Source organism: Choloepus didactylus, chromosome 5 (assembly GCF_015220235.1).
Source record: "Choloepus didactylus isolate mChoDid1 chromosome 5, mChoDid1.pri, whole genome shotgun sequence".
NCBI lineage: Eukaryota > Metazoa > Chordata > Mammalia > Pilosa > Megalonychidae > Choloepus > Choloepus didactylus.
This window is the reverse complement of record NC_051311.1, coordinates 89051294-89071606: the sequence shown is the minus strand read 5'-3', so window position 1 is coordinate 89071606 and position 20313 is coordinate 89051294. Positions and strand designations below refer to the sequence as shown.

Here is a 20313-nt window from a genome sequence, read left to right as displayed (position 1 = left end):
GTTAATTATATGGCTTTGTCATCTCAGCCACAGATGTGGTCACTGCTGGGAGAGACAGTCCTCCTTAGGCCTCTTCTGCACCTGCACACATCTTGCTTGGTGTTCCAAGAAGGAGGACCCTGACTGCTCTTTTACCAGGGCCATTTCTCAGGCCCTTCTTATGCAGCTCGTGTCTTTGAGAGATGAAATAAGGTCTGCCCTGGGATGAAGTGCAGGTTTGCTACTGCTTGCTATAAAAACAATGGGTTCCCCAAACTCAGTGTTCCTTTGTTGTGATGCAAACCTGCTGCCTTGTATCCATCTGTGCCCATCGTGTTGCTGATGAAACTTGGGGGAGAGGGAGCCAAACCAAATACCCTGATGCTCATGCTGCTGGCTGTGCTGTGAGTTATAAAGTCCTTTACTCTGACCCAGCCTTTGTCTTCTGCCAGCATCTATGAAACAGTAACAGGCTAAGCTATTAGTTTGTGAGTAGGGTAAAATTAATCTCGGACTTGATAGTCACATGATCTAGGCTGCCAATCAGGGTAGCCCATCCCTTTGGACCAAGTGATTTGGTCTGAGGGTGGACATTCAGCTTTTCCAGACCCCTTTTCAGGGATTGATGTGGATCTAGGAGAGAAAATATTGTGCTCTTTTCTGTGTGTTTGCCAATTGTGCAGACAGTAATCCAGGAGCTATAAATGTAGGTGTTTGATTCACACTTTATACATTTTAATTGCTGCTACTATTACTTGAAGCCCTTAGTGTTAGGGCTTCAGTGTGCTGGCTGATTCAAATTCTAACCTGCTGTATGCTCTTCTCTCTCCACACAGCCCCATTTCTCTCTGATTGCAATGAAAAGCACTCCCCTATTCTCCCAATTTTTACTATTGGTAAGGGCAGTGTATGTGGGTACGAGTGACGGTTTCTCCCTCACTTTCTGGAGCAAGCTGACCAAAGTGTAAAAATGGATGCCGCAATAGAGCTAATAGCTTGGGGCCTGCCTAGTCTAGAGTACACATCCACAGGCACCAAAATCTGCTGTGGATTTGAAATTGTGCCTGAACAGCTTGGCGCGTGCATCTGCCAAGACATCTGTGAACCCATGCCACTAACTTGGGAGTGAACCCACCAAGCCCGTGGGATGCATTGCCTGGGTTTTGTCATTAGATGAAGATCTAAGTATTTCATTCCCAGCAATTAGTGTGGTCTTGCAGGGCAGTCAGATCCTAGGCTTTATAAAATTCAGATTCTTGTACTATATGAAAAACTCTTGAGGTTTCTTTGAGATGTACTGGTTCTCAGAAAAAAACATTGGCGATTATGGTAGTGACTGCTGACTGCCTACCCAATAGCTAGCTACCCGAAGTTTTGTTGGAATGGGTGTGTCCTTTAGTTAATTGTTCACCCAGGGGTGGGAGGGAGTCCTATTGTACTTCATCCGCTCTGAAAGGCACACTTTTGTGCTTTGCACAAAGGTGTCACGTGTCCTAATGCTGGCTCTGATTTGGAACCATGAGGGAAAGGACAAGAAAGCACACAGGTCTTGACCCTCACACTCTTCAGCCACTGAGCCAGCAAACACCTACCTCCAGATCTGTCATTGTCTTACTCCTGGCCCTGAGCCATCACCCCACACCTGTGACTCAGTGTCAAGGAGGGGCCCACGGTGCTCTGGGCTCCCTTCCTCCGAGACTGCCTTCTAATGTGGGCCCTGGGTATAAAAATTATGGGAAATTTTCACCCTCCCTCACAGAGCCTACAGGCTGAAGGAATGAGAACTGACCTTTCTGGCCGGCTGGGCAAATTTCTAGAAAGAAATAAAGTTGAGTTTATTTCATGGACACCGAAGTTCAAATTCTGGCCACAGCCAACCACACCCTCTGCAACGAGGCCAGTGGAAATGTAGAAAGGCTTTTCCCTGAAAGAGCCCTTGAAACCAGCTTGTTTTACTTCCGAGGCCATCTGCCCCAGGCAAACATGGTGGGAAAGAATCCAGCCCAGTGATGTTGAAGGATTTCAGGCCAGAATTTTTTTTTCAAACATTTTTAAAATTTGGAAATAACTTTAAATTACAGGGAAGTTGCAAAAATAATAGAAAAACAATACGGAGAACTCAAATATACCCCCTCTCCCAGATACCCAGATTTACCAAATTTTGGCATTTTGTGATTTATTATATTATTCTTCCGTCCTATCTATCTACCTATCCATCTAAACATTTGAGGGTAGATTGCATGTATCATGTTCCTCTAACATTTAACACTTCCAGGTAAATTTTCTGAGAACAAGGACATTCACTATGTAACCGTCTTAAGTACAACTATCAAGTTCAAGAAATTTGACATTGATATAAAGCATACAGTCCGTATTCCAATTTTTTCAGTTGTCCCAATAATAGCCTTTTTTTCCTCTGGGTTAGAAAATTTTTAATTTTTATTTTAAAAGCATGTATGCAACCTAGAATTTCCCCTTTAGCCCCACTTAGATATATAATACAGTGGTGTTAATTACATTTACAATGTTGTGCTACTTTCACCATCATCCATTATCAAAACTTTTCCGTGACCCTCAACACAAATTCTGTACCAATTAAGTTTTAACTCCCCCATTCCCTACCCCCTCTCCAGCCCCTGGTAACCTGTATTATAGTTTCTGACTCTGTGAATTTGCTTTTTCTGATTGTTTCATATCAGTGAGAGCTTACAATATTTGTCCTTTTGTGTCTGGCTTATTTCACTCAACATGATGTTTTCAAAGTTCATCCATGTTATTGAGTGTATCAGAAGTTCGTTCCTTTTCATGACTGCGTAATATTCCATTGTATGTATATACCACATTTCGTTTATCCATTTGTCAGTTGATGTACACTTGGATTGCTGTCATCTTTTGGCAAATGTAAATAAAGCAGCTAGTAACATCGGTGTGCAAATATCTGTTTGAGTTCCTGCCTTTAATTCTTTTGGGTATGTACCTAGAAGTATAGGATTGCCAGGTCATATGATAATTCTGTTCTTAACTTCTGAGGAACTGCCAACATCTGCATTTATCTGATGTTTTCCACAGTGGCTGCACCATTTTACATTCCCATCAACGATAATGAGTGTTCCTGTTCCTCCATGTCCTCTCCAACACTTGTAAATTTTTTTTTTTTTAGTAGTAGTCATTGTAGTAGGTATGAAATGGTATCTCATCTTGGTTTTGATTTGCATTTCCCTAATGTCTAATGATGTTGAGCATCTTTTCATGTGCTTTTTGGCCATTTGTATATTGTTTTAGTTTCCTGGCCACTAAAGCAAATACCATGCAATGGGTTGGCTTAAACAATGGAAATTTATTGTCTCTTGGTTTTGAGATGAGGAGAAGTCCAAAATCAAGGAATCATTAAGGCTGTGCTTTCCTCCAGAAGACTGTGGCATTCTGGGGCTGGCTGCTGGTGATCATTGGTCCTTGGCTTTTCTGTCATACAACATTGCACATGGCAGCCTCTCCTGGCTTCTCCTTTCTCTCCTGGTTCTGTTGACCTCCAACTTCTGGCTGCTCCCTCTGTGAAAATTTCTCTCTCTCTCTGTGACCTTCTCTATAAGGTCTTCAGTAATAGAGTTAAGACTCACTCTGATTCAGCTGGGTCACTCCTTAACTGAAGTAACCTCATTAAAAGGTTCTGTTTACAAGAGTACACACCCACAAGAATGGATTAAGTTAATGATTTTCTGGGGTGCATAGCTCCAAACCACCACATATATCTTCTTTGGAGAAATGTCTATTCAAATCTTTACCCATTTGTTGATTGGCCCATTTATCGATTGTCTTTTTGTTGTTGAGTTGTGGACTTTCTTTATAAATTCTGGATATTAAACCCTTTCCACTTTTGTGGTTTCCAAATATTTTTGCCCATTCTCCAGGTTGTCTTACTTTCATGATGAAGTCCTTTGATGTTCAAATTTTTTTAATTTTGATGGGGTCCAATGTACCTATTTTTGTTGTTGCTCGTGCTTTTGGTGTAAAATGGAGAGACCATTGCCTAACAGAAGGTCCTGAAGATGTTTCCCTATGTTTCCTTCTAGGAATTTTCTAGTCCTCATTCTTATATTTAGATCTTTTATCCATTTTGAGTTAATTTTTCTATCTGGTGTGAGATGGAGGTCCCCCTTCATTCTTTTGCATATGGATATCCGGTTTTCCCACACCATTTGTTGAAAAGCCTCTTCTATCCCCATTGAGTAGTTTTGGTACCCTTGTCAAAAATCAATTGGCCAACCTTGGCAGGTGGTCTCACTGCCCTCCCCTCTATGGGGGACCTGCCTCCCAGGGGTGTAAATCTCCCTGGCAGTGCAGGATATGACTCCTGGGGATGAATCTGGACCTGGCATCATGGGATTGCGAGCATCTTCTTGACCAAAAGGGGGATGTGAGATGAGGTGAATTAAAGCTTCAGTGACCGAGAGATTTCAAATGGAGTCGAGAGGTCACTCTGGTGGACATTGTTATGCACTGTATGGATAACACTTTATAGGTTTTAATATATTGGAATAGCTAGAAGTAAATACCTGAAACTACCAAACTCCAACTCAGTAGCCTTGACTCTTGAAGACGATTGTGTAACAATGTAGCTTACAAGAGGTGACAGTGTGATTGTGAAAACCTTGTGGATCTCACTCCCTTTATCCAATGTATGCATGGATGAGTAGAAAAATGGGGACAAAACCTAAATGAAAAATAGGGTGGGATGGGGGGTGTGTGATTTGGGTGTTCTTTTTTTATTTTTATTTTTTTATTCTGATTCGGATTCTTTCCGCTGTAAGGAAAATGTTCAAAAATAGATTGGGGTGATGAATGCACAACTGTAAGATGGTACTGTGAACAGTTGACTGTACACCAGGGATGATTGTATGATATGTGAATATATATCAATAAAACTGAATTTAAATCAACTGGCCATAAAAGGTAAAAGATGATACTGACTGTGCTTTAAAACTTCAAATTCCATGTGAGACCAAGGGAAGAGATGTTTAGTTGGTACAGGATCTATATTTTCTAAACAATTTAACTCTTACAGTTTGTTCAAATATCATAATTACATGGAACTTTTAATAGGAAGTGATTACCTGGTAGGTTTGCATAGGTTAGTGTGAAATAGCAACATATCCCAAAGTAATTTGGTTAGAGAATAAAAATATATTTGCAGGCCCCCCCACCCCCACCCCGAGGACCTGGGGGAAAATGCAGGGGTATTGGGCTTCCTCACCTGGATTGTTGCCTGATGTTCTCACAAACATTGAGGACTGGAGGTTTGGTGTGCCAAGCCCTCTATCTCGGGACTTGCCCTTATGAAGCTCATTACTGCAAAGGAGAGGCTAAACCTGCTTATAATTGTGTCTAAGAGTCTCCCCCTGAGTACCTCTTAGTTGCTCAGATGTGGCCCTCTCTCTCTAGCTAAGCCAACTCGGCAGGTGAACTCACTGCCCTCCCCCCATGTGGGATCTGACTCCCAGGGGTGTAAATCTCCCTGGCAACGCAGGATATGATTCCCAGGGATGAATCTGGACCCGACATCATGGGATTGAGAACATCTTCTTGACCAAAAGGGGGATGCAAAATGAAACAAAATAAAGTTTTAGTGGCTGAGAGATTCCAAATGTGGAGTAGAGAGGTCACTCTGGTGGGCATTCTTATGCACTATATAGATAACCCTTTTTAGGTTTTAATGCATTGAAATAGCATCAAACTGCAGCCCGGTAGCTTTGACTCTTGAAGACGATTGTATAGCACTGTAGCTTACAGGGGTGACGGTGTGATTGTGAAAACCTTGTGGATCACACTCCCTTTATCCAGTGTATGGATGGATGAGTAGAAAAATGGGGACAAAAATTAAATGAGAAATAGGGTGGGAGGGGGGCTGATTTGGGTGTTCTTTTTTACTTTTATTTTTTATTCTTATTTTTACTTTTTCTGGTACAAGGAAAATGTTCAAAAAATACATTGGGGTGATGAATGCACAACTATATGATGGTACTGTGAACAATTGGTTGTATACTTCGAATGATTGTATGGTATGTGAATATATCTCAAAAAAATTGAATAAAAAATCAATTGGCCATAAATGTGAGGGTCTATTTCTGAACTCTCAATTTGATTCCACTGGTCTATATATCTGTCCTAAAGCCAATACCATGTTGTTTTGACTACTGTAGCTTTGTAATACTGCAGGCAGATTTTGACATTTAATTTAAACTTCTTTATTGTGAATTATAACACACATATAGAAAAGTATATGAAACATACTGTACAGTTTAATGATTTTTTGATAAAGTAAAATCAGGTTAAGAAACAGTTATCAAGTTAAGGAATAGAACACTGCTAGCTCCCCAGCAGCCTCCCTGCATACCCCTTCTCAGTTGCAATTTGCCTTTTTAAAGGTAACCAATGTCCCTACTCACAACTTTGTTCCTCTTTAAAATTTTACTACATAAATATGCATCTATGGACACTATTGATTGATTTTACCTGTTATTGAAATTTATAGAAATGGAGCCATACTGTGAGTGTTCTTTTTTGTCTGGCTTCTTTCACCAACATGTTTGTGAGATTCAATCAGATAGCTGTAACTATTTCGTTATCACTTGAATAGTATTTTGTTGTATGAGTGATCAACAGATTTTTTTTTTAATCCATTTAATTGTGGCCATTTGACTTATTAACAGTTTGGGAATTTTATAAGTAAATTTGCTCTGAGCATTCTCACACACATTTCATTAGGGTATATACCTTGGAGTAGAACGCCAGATCATAAGGTATACTCCTTCAGTGTTACTAGATTATGCCCCAGACATTCCATTGATTTGCAGTCCTGTCAGCTATATTTGAGAGGTCTGAGTGCATTACATCCTCCCTACCATATGGTATTGTTAGTCTTTGTGAGTTTAGCTCCTCTGGTGGGTGTGCATTGGTATGTGATTGTGTGTATGTGTGTGAATCATATGAAAATGCAGTCATGGTGACCCTTCACTCTGAAATACTTTAGCCTGACTCTCCTAAGAAGAGGGTTATTCTATAGTTAATCACAATAACCAAGAAAATTAATAATTATTCCTTAATATCACGCAATATTTAGTCCATCCTCAAATTTCCCCAATGACCCAAAAATGTCTTTTATAGCTAGTTTTTTGACTTCAGGATCTGCTAAAAGTTTATGCGTTGAATTTAGTTATTACATATCTTTTGTTTAGACTCTCTTATTTTTTAATGTCTTTTGCTTTGTTTTTGTTTTTTCATGACATTGACTTTTTAAAAAGACCCTGTCAGTTGTCTTGAAGAAATGTCACATTCTACATTTATCTGATGTTTCCTTGTGGTATCTCACCTGTTCCTCTCCTGTACTTCCTGTAAATTGGAAGTTGGAGCCAAAGTCTTGATTAGATTAATCTCATTGTGGTTTTAGTTCACACTTGTTTGATTTCTAATGAGGTTGAACACCTCTTCATATATTTATCAGTCATTTGGATTTCTTCTGTGAAGTGCCTGTTCAAGTCTCTTGCCCATTTTTCTACTGTTGTCTTTTTCTTATTTATTTGTAGGAGTTCTTTATTATAGATACATGTTGTAAATAACTTCTCCTCCTCTGTAATTTGCCCTTTTGCTTTTGTGAGGATATCTTTTGATGAGCAGAAGTTCTTAATTTTTAATGTCCAGTTAATCAATATTTCTGTTACCTTTTAAGAAATCTTTCCTAACCTGAGGTCAAAAAGGTATTGTTATGGATTATCTCCTCAACCGCCTCTCCTAATTAGATCTAAAGTCCTCCTGGAAGTGTGTGTGTGTGTGTGTGTGTGTGTGTGTGTGTGGTGTGAGGTAGAAGTTGGGCTTCATTTCCTCCCCTCAACACCATTTATTAAACAGATGGACCTTTCCTAGCACTCTGTAATGCTACCTTCATCATAAGCCAAGGGTCCATATATCCTTGGGTCTGTTTTGGAGATGTCCATTCTATCCATTGGTCTGTTTCCCTATGTTTTCTCCTATACACACTTAGTTACTGTCACTTTGTAAGTCTTGATACCCAACTGTGCAAGTACTCCCACTGTATGTCTTCAGTTATGGCTTGGCTAATATTTTGATATTTTAATAAGAACCAGTTCAAACCTAAAACTTAACTTTTGGAATAAGTATTATTGGTTTATTTCTTCGGGTCTGTGTACCCCCATTTCCCAGTTGGTCCTTTCCTGGGACTCTTCCCAACCGTGGCTTAAATAAAGATTTTATTTGAGTCCATGAGAGACCAAAGTTTGGAATCCTCATATCTGTTAAGTTCTATTTCTTGAAACAGGCAAAACTATAAGAATTTAATCTTAAGGAATTGGTGACCTTGACCTTTTTAAAGACAAATCACCTGATCTTTGGAATTGAGTGACTGAAAAGCTGTTGTGACCCCTCCTTGGGAGGCTGTATGGTGTAGAAAGAGTGGGTTTTAGAGACTGGTTTCTGGGTTTAATTTCTGGGTATACCACCTACTAGCTGTGTGACCCTGGACAAGTTAGCTAACCTCTCTGGCCTCAGGTTCCCTCTTGAATAAAATGGGGATATTAGTAGCATCTACCTCATGGGGTGTTTGTGAGGATTAAGTAGTATAATATATGAAAAGCTCTTAGAATAGGGCCTGAAACAGGAATATCAGTACTTGGCAAATCTTAGCCAATATTATTACTGTTGAAAAGAATTTCTCTTCTCTCCCTCCCAGGAAAATGATAAGGAAACATCCTGCTGCCATTTCTGAGGTGCAGAGGGCTTTACTTGTTGGAGACTCCACATGGGCATATGAGGGGTTGGGTCATAATGTTGTCATCTGCCCCTCAGCAGTCCAAATGGGAAAACATTTGGTTTGGTTCATGGCTAACTAATAATCTAATATACTTGGCTCCTTTAATTCTTTGAACCTAACATTTCCTAGGTCGTAGCAATGACAGGTGGAAAGGGGTGGAGTCACATCATAGGGCCCTGTTCTGCATCTGTTCCACAGCAGTTTGGAATTAGCCCTTTCCTACTAATTGGCCTGCAGACCTCCCCCGAGTCAGGAGCCATGCACAGCTTAAGGAGAGTTGGGGTTGTTAATGGCTGCTATAGACAGGTGGAGCAACAGGTGGACTCAAAATGAAAGGCCCCAGGCAAGTGGAGCAATGAGTTATAACATCGAAAGACTTGAAAGAAATTAGAGAGAGTACCTGCCAGTACCCAGGTTCACTCCCCACACTAGATTAAGGTGAAGGCCTGGGGAGGAGTGGAAAGTTGTGATGTTGGAAGAGCTGGAGATTAGAGTGGGGGAACAGCACAGGATGGAGGGTATCAGCCAGGACAGTCTGCACCCCAAGGGGCAGCCAGGCTGTCCACCACTGCCCCGGCATGCATCCATTGCAGAGAAGTGGCTTTGGCTGTTCTGGCATCAAGGCCATCCCTCTGAAGAGTGCTACCACCATGCAAGCCCATCTAGAATCAGAGAGGGAGGTGGTGGTGTGGGAGGACAGTCCTGTCTCCAGTACCTGGGTGGAGCTGGACAGAGGGAGAGGCCACCCTTGTTCCATTGAAATGGCAGGGTATTGCAATGCACTGTAAAGGACTTGAAATTATACAATTACACAATCGCATCTATAGTATGATCCCATTCAATAATAAATATGTATATATGTATACATACATCTAAAAGGATCAGGAGTAAGTTTTAATAAGTTATCTCTACTGCATTAAAAGTAATTGTCGGTGGTGCTTTTAATGTTCCTCTATTTTCTGTATTTGTATTATGTATCTGCAGATTTTTCTGATTATTCTAAAATGAGTTTTTATATTACTTTTATAAATAGAATAAAAGTGAAAGGAACGTTAATCAGTTGTGTCTCCCTGAACTTCGGATCTAACTAGTTGAAGGGCTGGGGGAGGGTGGTGGATTAGTGGATTCTCGTTAGAATCAGCATTTATGATCAGACCTCACTCTGCTCCCCTACACATAGTTGTCACTGACTAGCTACGAAAATACGAGGCTCCCTCCATTTTGAGGGTAGGGCTGAAAGGTTCCCCTGAACCTCCAATCAGAGGTTCTGGTTAAGGTTATTTCCATGGCAATATGGTAAAACAAACAAACAAACAAACAAAAACCCAAAAGAGACGTCTATCTGGACTGGGGAAAGAAGAGAGGGCATCTATTTTTCTTTCTGTTTTCCTCAGTTCAGTCAGTGACTTAGAGCACTGTTAACAATATATTCACACAGCATCTGTCAGGGTTGCCTCCTGCTACTTAAAGCAAGGACTGATGACAGTGTCTTAAAATTAGGGGTTTATTCTCTCAAGGGAAAGAAGGAGGGAGTTGTCCATGGCTGGTGTCGTGGTTCCAAAGGTCATCAATGCCCCAGGCTTCTTCCGATTTTCTGCCCCCACCCCCTTCTTGGTGGGTGGTTCTCATCACTAAGCTCAGGAGATGATTGCTGGGCCTTTGGGCCTGAGTCCCCATTTCAGTGGGTTGAAGGAATTAGATGAGGAAAGGGACATCTGTGCCTTCCAACAGGCTGCACCCCAAGGCTCACCCTCATAGTCAGTGACACCCAATTTGCACAAGAGGCCCACAATCTAAGTTTTTTGTTTTGTTTTGTAAGCTGGGCACATTGCCCAGAGTTGTTACTAAAGGAGGAGGGAGAAGAGACAGTGGGCATTCATTCATTCTTGAGTATCCAAAAGTGTTGCTTTTTACAACAAATTTTGTAATTTAAAATGCTCCAGAGATTTTAGGATCAAGGTGGATTTTTGAAAAATCAGAAAGCCAAAGGTGCCATAGAGTCCCATTGGAAGAATCTGCCCAACCAGATGGTTCTTTTGCTATGGTTGGTCACCAAGGTTCTTGCTCCACGTTCACCCTAAAGGCCCAGTGTTGCAGAACCGCCACTGGGCTGGTGTCTGTCAGCACACATACAGATCATCTCAGCTTGGACAAGTCATAGAAAGCTAACACAAGAGCAGAAGCATCCTTGTTTGTCAGCCCCACAGTATTTCCCCTGTCCCAATAGAATTGGGCCCACCGGCATTCTTTTGACAGTCACAAAAGTCACAGACATGGCATTGCAGTTTTTAGAGGGGACTCTGTACTCTTCAATGAGGGGAGGCCCTTGAGCAGTAAGACCCAGAGATTCCAATACCCAGAGAAGGACTTCTTATAAGACAAATGCTAAGAGTAAAACTGCAATGAAATCTCTGTTTTAAAACATATACTCCATAAAATTTGGGATAAAATGTATGCTAATAAATGGTATCACAAGAAAGAACCTGGCCATCTTTATTTTTGAAAATTAAGATGGCCATGTTCCAAAAATCTGATAGGTCAGCTCTTCACTGGAAGGTGAGGCAGGGGCTGTCAGTGGAAGAAAAAGTAAGGCCAGCTCCACAAACTAGCTTCACAGAGAGCAGAGGGGAGGCTACCCCTCAGGAGAATTCAGAGGGAGGAGCAGTGTTCAGAAGGAAGGTGGTTTTCCAGGAGGCTGTTTGAGGCAGGGAAAGTTGCTTTAGGACACAGCTTTCATATGCAACTCCATAAAAAGAAATGGAGCCCTCTCACCCTCTCCCAAACCCCAATAGAGTCCCATCTTTGAACAAGTGCACTTCCCATCAGGGCTGGGATCATTTTGAGCTCCAAGGGGCTCGTGGAGCATTCTGGCTTTGCTTATTCTCTTATTCTGGGAATTGACTGCTTTGGAATAGGAGACTTCTCTGGGTCCATCTCCCCTAACTCAACTCATGGGATATGACTTCCCAGTAAGGATCCCTGCTGCATGTTGCTGCCCTTCACTGGGCTCTCTGCTGCCCTCTGCTGAAATTCCGCGGCCTGTGCCACTTTCTGAGGGCTCTTGGCCAATTCTTGGTTCTTTTTTTTTCTTGGTCTGTAACACCTCTCAGAAGAAAGTTACAGACTTGTGTGACTCACAACTAAATTCTAAGTAAAATCAATATTCTGTTAACACAGACTGAGCATGTGGCTTTAAAAAGCAACTGATGAAGACAGTTGCTTTTTAACAGAATTTAATTACTAACCAAGAAAGAAAAGAGAGTAAACTAATGTACTTTTAAAAAAAGCTTATCAATAGGCATATTTGTTTTCTGTATTGTACAAGACATTGTGCTGGTACTTAAAGGGACATGTACGAGTTAGACAGTTTGTTTGCAGTTAGTTTATCGTTTAATCCAGAAGAAGGGGAAGTAATTATAAAACGAGGCAGATCAAGATGAATTCCATGAGACAGTGCCAGATAGTGATGGGGCTCAGATGACCGAGAGCTCAGATACAGTTGGGAAGATCAGAGGTGGTCTTGGAAAAGCAGCAAATGCAGCTAGGCTGTGAGGAGTGTGAGCATTCCACAGAGGGAATATGAAGATCAAGTACTTAGAGGGAGGAACAAATGGGGTGTGTTTGAAAACAGGGAGGGGTTAGGTATGTCTGGAGAAGAGAGTACATGTAGAGCTGCAGTGAAACAGCTGGAAAGACAGGTAGGGGCTTAAGTGCTTTTTCTTTTCCTTTACTCTATATCCTGGTATTGTTTGAAGTTCATGGTGAAGAAAGTAAATTCACTTGCATACACATACAAGTCCATGTACATACAAGATCTATGTATGTCTCTACCCATATGTTTGTAAAAGAGTAGCATGAGGTTTCCTTGGGTTTCTTAGAGACTAATCCTAAAACCTATCAAATGCTTAATGTAGGATTGGATCAATAAAAACTGCGTGATACAGTATTTGATGATACCAATGATTTTTCCCCTCTTTTTATTGTAAAGTAAAACCAGATATAGAAAACCACAGAAAGTATTGCTGAATACATTATTACAAAGCAAACACCCAATTACAACGGCCTCCCTCTTCCCCAAAGTAAACACTCTCTTGACTTTTATAGCTGTTACTTCCTTGCATTTTTTTCGTTTCATTCTAGTTTTGTTATTCAAGTGTGTAATCCTAAACACTATAGTTTAGTCTTGTCTTCCTTTAAAAAATTATTTGATAGGTCCTTTAAGTCACTTTTAATCTATTGGTTTCCCCTCCATCCCTTTCTTTTCCTGAAAATGTGTCTCTTGAAGAACCTGGCCACTTGACCTGTAGAGCTTCCCATGGACTGGCTCTTGTGACTGGCGTGAGCCTGGTCATTCCCACCCCCCCACCGTGTTCCTCTCACCTCTGTGTTCCCAGCAGGCTGGCCGCTAGATTCAGAAGCTGGGTCACACTTGGCAAGACTCTAGGTGGTGAGATTTCCTTTCGTCATATAACCTCTGGCTGTCTCTTTTTGAGTGTGATGTTGGCAGCCACGGATTCTCAACATCTAGATCCATTAATTCATTAGGCATCACAAAATGGTTATATTCTGAAACTGTCATTTATTTTTCATTTCATTTATTAGTTAGAATACATCTATAATGAGATGCTTTCCCATGGCAGTAGTTCTTTATTAAAAGGTATTTCTCAGCATTTTACTGAGTCCTGGGACATGCATACTCTCCTAAGCCTGACCCCTGAACATTCAGTTCTCTCAGGACCCCAGAAACACTTGCCCAGAACTGTTTTAGCTCTGGCCATTTGTGGACCCAGAATCAAAGGACCCCAACTTCCTGGAGAATCCACTTTCCCTTGGGATAGGACAGCTGTTTCTGGCCATTAGATACTCTGAATGATCTTCCAATTGAAAAAAAAGTGAAAATGCTGGGTAAGCAAACACACACACACAAAGTGCTTTTTTTTAAAGTTCGGTTTTATTGAGATATATTCACCTACCATGCAGTCATCCACAGTATACAATCAGCTGTTCACAGTACTATCATATAGTTGTGTATTCATCACCACAATCAATTTTTGAATATTTTCCTTACTCCAAAAAAAAAAGAATAAAAGTAAAAAAAGAACACCCAAAGCATTCCATCCCCCTCATCCCACCCTATTCTTCATTTAGTTTTTGTCCCCATTTTTCTACTCATCTGTCCATACACTGGATAAAAGGAGTATGAGTAATGTGATTTTCACAATCACAGAGTCACACCATGTAAGCTACATAGTTATACAATTGTCTTCAAGAATCAAGGCTACTGGGTTGCAGTTTGACAGTTTCAGCTATTTCCTTCTGGCTATTCCAAACATTAAAACCCAAAAAGGGATATCTATATAGCGCATAAGAATAACCTCCAAAATGATCTCTGGACTCCAACAAATTGTTTTGTTTTTTTTTTTAATTGAGATTGTTCACATACCAAATTGCTTTTTAAATGTATTATTGAGCTTCACTAAAAGAAAGGAACCCCCAGAGGTCAAAAATGAAGGGAAAGCAGGAATCTTTGAGGTAATTGAGTAACAAAGCTAGATTCTACACAGGTTTCTACTGAATTCTGGAGACCTTAAGCTTTCTCTTTGATAGTTGCAGAGTATGGGAGTTTGGAGGTATGTACCCTGGAAAAACATGTTCTTAAATTCAGTTCATTTCTCTGGGTGTGAACCCATTGTAAGTGGGATCTTTTGATGAGCTTTCTTCAGTTGAAATGTGGCTCATCTCAGTCAGGATAGGCCTTAATCCTATTAAAGGAGTCCTTTATAAAAGATTGAAATTCAGACAGAAAAAAAAAGCCACAGGAAGCAAGAGGCTGGAAACTGACAGAACCCAGAAGAGAAGGGAGAGACTGAGAGAAGCTGCCATGTGCCTTGCCATATGGCAAGATAAGGACCCCAGGATCACTGGCAGACAGCCCCAGAATGCCACAGTCTTTAGTGAGAAAGCATCACCTTGGTGGACACCTTGATTTGGACTTTCTTTTAGCCTCAAAACTGTAAGTTAATGAATTCCCATTATTTAAGTGGGCTCATTGCATGGTATTTCTAGAGCAGCCTAGGAAACTAAAACACAAGGGCATAAAGCTAGGGCATTTCCAAAGGGGAAGTCTATGTTAGGAGATAAGCTAGGGCATTTCCAAAGGGGAAGTCTATGTTAGGAGACCCCTCTGCATAAGGATGGGGACCCAAAGTCTACAATCTGAGGGTAAGAATGAGCAAGAAATAAAACTGCTGTGCAGAAGAGGACAGCAAGGAAAAGTGCCTGTTTCAACCTTGACACCAGATGGAAGGGAATAAAAAATATCCCTAGAAAATGTATAATGACAAGCTGGTCCTTATAGAGTTGTGGTCCAAATTTATGCAACTTACATGGTTAAAAAAACTTTAAGCAGATAATTTAATTTAAAATGGTTATGAGTTGAGATTGTCCCCAGGGAAATTGCAGAAGCAAACAAAATCCTTTTTGGAATAATACAAACTTCAATAGCAGTCTCAGAGAATTTCTAGAGAATTTCTTCACTTTAAAGAAAGTGAGCACTTCAGGGTTAAACACTCAAACACACACATAAACATACAAAGAAACAAAGTACATGAGTGATGTTTTAGTTTCCGAGCTGCTAAAACAAGTTCCATACAATGCATTGGCTAAAAAACGAATTTACTGGCTCAAAATTTCAGAGGCTAGAAGGCTTGCTTTCTTCCAGGGTCAGTATCTTCTGGCTTGCCAGCAATCTTTGGGATTTCTTGGCTTTTCCATCACATGGCAACACACATGGCAATGTCTTCTCCTTTCTCCTGGTTCCATTGACTTCTGACTTCTGGCTGCTCCCCAAGTCTTCTCTCTCCATTGACTTTCTCTTGGCTTATAAAGGACTCCAGTAATCTGTATTAAAGCCCAAACTAATTAAGTTGGGCCATGCCCTAATTGAAGTAACATTTTGAAGAGATCTTATTTACAATGAATCCATACGCATCAGAATGCAGACCAAAGACCATGAATATGTCCAAGCTGGGGTGCACAATTCAATCCACCACAAGTAAGGGCCAACTGAAGCAACAGATGTTGGAAACAGACCCTAAGACTTTGGATATTGGAATCCTCAGGTGCAAACTATAAAATGGCCATATTTGGTATGTTTAAATAAATTTTAAAAGTTTGAAAATATGAGTGGGAAAGAGACCATAAGGAATGTCCAGAAAATATGACAAAGAAACAAATAGAATTTCTAGCAATGAAAAATGTAGTAATTGAAAATAAAAACTCCAAGGATGGATTGAATATCAGATTATAGGCAGAGCTGAAGACAGAATTAGTGAACTAGACTATATCCAGGGTGCAGATAAGGACACAGAGACAGGAAATAAGAGAGATAACAGGACATGGAGGAAAGAGAGAGTCTAACAGACGACCAGCCAACACTCCAGAAGTAGAGAATGTCAATGAGGCAACTTCCAAAGAGAAGATGGCTGAGAATTTTCCAAATCTGATAAAAGCAACCAATCCCCAGATTCAGGAAGCCCGAAAAATCTCAAATAGTAGGGATAAAAAGAAGTCTGCTAATATATGTCGGAAGTAAGCCACAAAACACTACTACAAAAGGAGATCTTAAAAAACAGCCATATTGGAAAGGAATAGTGCTTAGAGAAGGCTGATTCTTAATAGCAAGAATGGAAGCCAGAAGACAGCAGCATAATATCTTCAATTTACTAATAGAAAATAACTTTCAAACTAGAATTTTATACTAATAAAATATTTTTCAAGTATTAGGACAAAATGAAGACATTTTTAGAAGAACAAAATTGAGTATGTCAAAAAATCTTCAGTAGAGGAAAATTAAAGGAAGAAAGAAAAGATTCCAGAGATGTAAAAAAGAATGACAAACAAAGACACTTGTAAACAAGTAGGTAAGTATAAACCAATACTGACCCTTTAAAATAATGGTATTACTGTTATTAGTAAATCTATATTTTGGGGGGCAAAATGAAATAGAATGAAAATACAATAAAAATATCACATAAATTGGATGTGTTGATTGAAGTTAAAACATTCTATATTTTTGTATTATTTGGGAGGAGGGTAAGGATATTGAAGGACTTTAGTCTTTGTTAAAATATGCATCTTAAAATGCATCTTGAAACATCTGGTGGAAATGATTGGAAAGAGGTGGGGAGGAGGGAGGGAAAGAAACAACAGTGGGATAAGTAGAAAACTTACTAAGATCATAGAAATAAATTGAAACTTCTCTTTGATCCTAACAAAAGTAAATGGTCCATGTTACAGTTAAAAGACAAAGAATGTCAGAAGGGATTAAAAATCAATAAAAGCATGCTGTTAACCGAGACATTCCTAAAACTTAAGGACACAAAAAGGTGGAAAGTTAAAGAATAGAAAAGTTGATTACTGCATGACAATGAAAAATCTTCTTCATTGGCGGGGTATAATAATCCTTAATATGTATGTATCTGATAACATAGCATCACAATATTTAAAGCAAAATGACATACCTACAAGGAGAAAGAGACAAATCCATTATCACAGTGGACGATTTTAATACATCACTTTCATTAAATTAGGGTCAATCAGACAAAAATCAGTGGGCCCTTGTCCCTTGCAGTTAGTTCTGAGAGTGTGAAGTGTGTGCTCTGGTTCAGAACACACATTATTAAAAAATCCAAAAAAACTTTTAAAATCTTTTTTATAACCCCCACCCCTCAATTTTACAAGAAACCCATGGTCCCCTACCCCAGCCCCAAGACTTCTTCTTCCTCTTTTATAAAATAACCCAATGAAGCAGCCAAGACCAACCCCCTGGCTGCGGCCCTGCAGCGGCTCCTAGAAGGAACCAAGAGGCCGAGGGCCTCCTGCTGCAGGGACCCAACACCACCAGCTAGAGGCAAAGGATTGACCCTGTTGAGTAGTTTTTGATTCCAGATGATTTTTGTCCCTTTGTGCTTGCCCTCTTTCCCCCCAGCTCTGGTCCCCAGTGCCAGCACTCACTCCCCTCTCATGGAAATGTCGGAAATGTCCTGGCCTGTGGCCCTGAAAAGATGAACCTTAACGCCTCAGATGAACCCCTACACCCTGATGTGTCTGAGGCAATGCTTTCTGAGAAGTTCAGCCCGGCCAGGCCCATCCTCTCCATTTGTTCTGCAGGGACATAATCACTCGCCCCTCCTTGGGCTATGGGTATGTGAACTTCCAGCAGCTAGCGGTGGTGGAGCATGCTTTGGCATCGTGAATTTTGGATGTTATAAAGGGCAAGCCTGTATGCATCATGTGGTCTCAGCATGATCCATCTCTCTTTGCAAAAGTGGAGTGTGCAACATATTCATTAGCTGTTATGATACATTTTCTGCTTTTGGTAACATCTTTTCATGAAAGGTGGTTTGTGATGAAAATGGTTCAAAAGGCTATGGATTTATACATTTTGAGACACAGGAAGCAGCTGAAAGAACTACTGAAAAAATGAATGGAATGCTTTTAAATGATCACAAAGTATTTGTTGAATGATTTAAGGCTTGTAAAGAACAAGAAGCAGAGTTTGGAGCCAAGGCAAAAGAATTAGCCAATGTTTACATTATGAATTTTGGAGAAGACATGGATGATAAGCACCTTAAGGATCTCTTTAGCAAGTGTTTTAGTTTCCTCTGCTCAAGCAAGTGCCATGCAATGGTTTGGCTTAAACAATGAGAATTTATTTGTTAATGGTTTGGAGGCTAACAGAAAATACAAATCAAGGCAGCATCAAGGTGATGCTTCCTTCCCAAAGACTGGTGTTCTAGGGCTGGCTGCTGGAAATCCTTGGTCTACAGCTTGTCCCATGGCAAGGTACATGGTAGCCTCTTCTGGCCTTTCCCTTCTTTTCCAGGTTCCATTGATTTCAGCTTCTGGCTGTTCCCTCTGTGGCTTTCTCTCTCCATCTGTCTGAATTTAATGTCACTTCTAAAAGACTCCAGTAATAGGATTAAGACATATCCTGATGGAGGTGGGACACACCTTAACTGAAGTAACCTCATAAAAAGGTCCTACTTACAAAAAGTTGACACACAGTAATGGATTAAATTTAAGAATATGTTTTTCTGGGGTACATACAGCTCCAAACCATCACAGCAAGTTTGGACCTGCCTTAAGTGTGAAAGTGATGACTGATGAAAATGGAAAACCCAAAGGTTTCCATTGAGCTTTGAAAGGCATGAAGGTACACAGACAGTTGTGGATGAGACGAATGGAAAGGAGCTCAATGGAAAACAAGTTTGTGTTGGTTGAGCTCAGAAAAAAAGTGGAACAGCAGATGGAACTTAAAGCACAAATTTGAACAGATGAAGCAAGATAGGATCACCACATACTAGGGTGTTAACCTTTATATGAAAAATCTTGATGATTGTATTGATGATGAACATCTCTGGAGAGTTATAATAGAAAGGTTATAATAGAAAGTGGTTGCAACATAGGGTCTGGTTTTGCATGTTTCTTCTCCCCAGAAGAAGCCACTAAAGCAGTTACAGAAATGAATGGTAGAATTGTGGCCACCAAGCCATTTTATGTAGCTTTAACTCAATGCAAAGAGTACCAGGCTCGCCTCACTAACCAGTATAGGCAGAGAATGGCAAGTGTAAAAACTGTGCCGAACCCTATATGTGATCAACTCCTATCAGCCAGCACCTCCTTCAGGTTATTCCATAGCAGCTACCCCATAGACTCAGAACTGTGCTGTATGTTATCCTTCTAGCCAAATTGTTCAACTAAGACCAACTGTTTGCCGGACTACTCAGGGTGCCAGACCTCATCCATTCCAAAATATGCCTGGTGCTATCTGCCCAGCCACTCCTAGACCACCATTTAATACTATTCAACCAGCTTCTTCACAAGTTCCATGAGTCATGCCAACACAATATGTTGCTAATTCATCAAACAGACAATGGGTCCACGACCTGTAGCTGCTGCTGCTGCTGCTGCTGCTACTCCTGCTGTCCTCACTGTTCCATAGTGCAAATATGCCACGGGAGTTTGCAATCCACAACATTTTAATGCATGGTCACAAGTTACAATGCAGCAGCCTGCTGTTCATGTACAAGTTCAGGAACCTTTGACTGCTTCCATGTTGGCATCTACCCCACCTCAAGAGCAATAGCAGATGTTGGGTGAACAGCTCTTTCTTCTTATTCAAGCCATGCACCCTAGCCTTGCTGGTAGAATTACTGGCATGTAGTTGGAGATTGATAATTCAGAACTTCTTCATATGCCAGAGTATTTGGAGTCACTCTGTTCTAAGACTGATGAAGCTGTAGCTGTATTACAAGCCCACCAGGTAAAGAGGCTGCCCAGAAAGCAATCAACAATGCCACTGGTGTTCTGTTTAAAATTTATTAAGGACCAAGAAAAGAAACAAAACTCATGCTTCACTGATTAAAAATATATAAATGTTGAAAAATTAAATATTGGAAGGAAAACATTGCAAAATATAAAATAAAAAAAGGAAAGGAAACTTTGAACCT

General features: G+C 40.4%; 1 pseudogene; it reads left to right on the top strand.

Moving 5' to 3' along the window:
- The first annotated feature begins 9378 nt into the window (after positions 1-9378).
- Positions 9379-19586, top strand: LOC119535375 (annotated as a pseudogene).
- Positions 19587-20313: the final 727 nt, after the last annotated feature.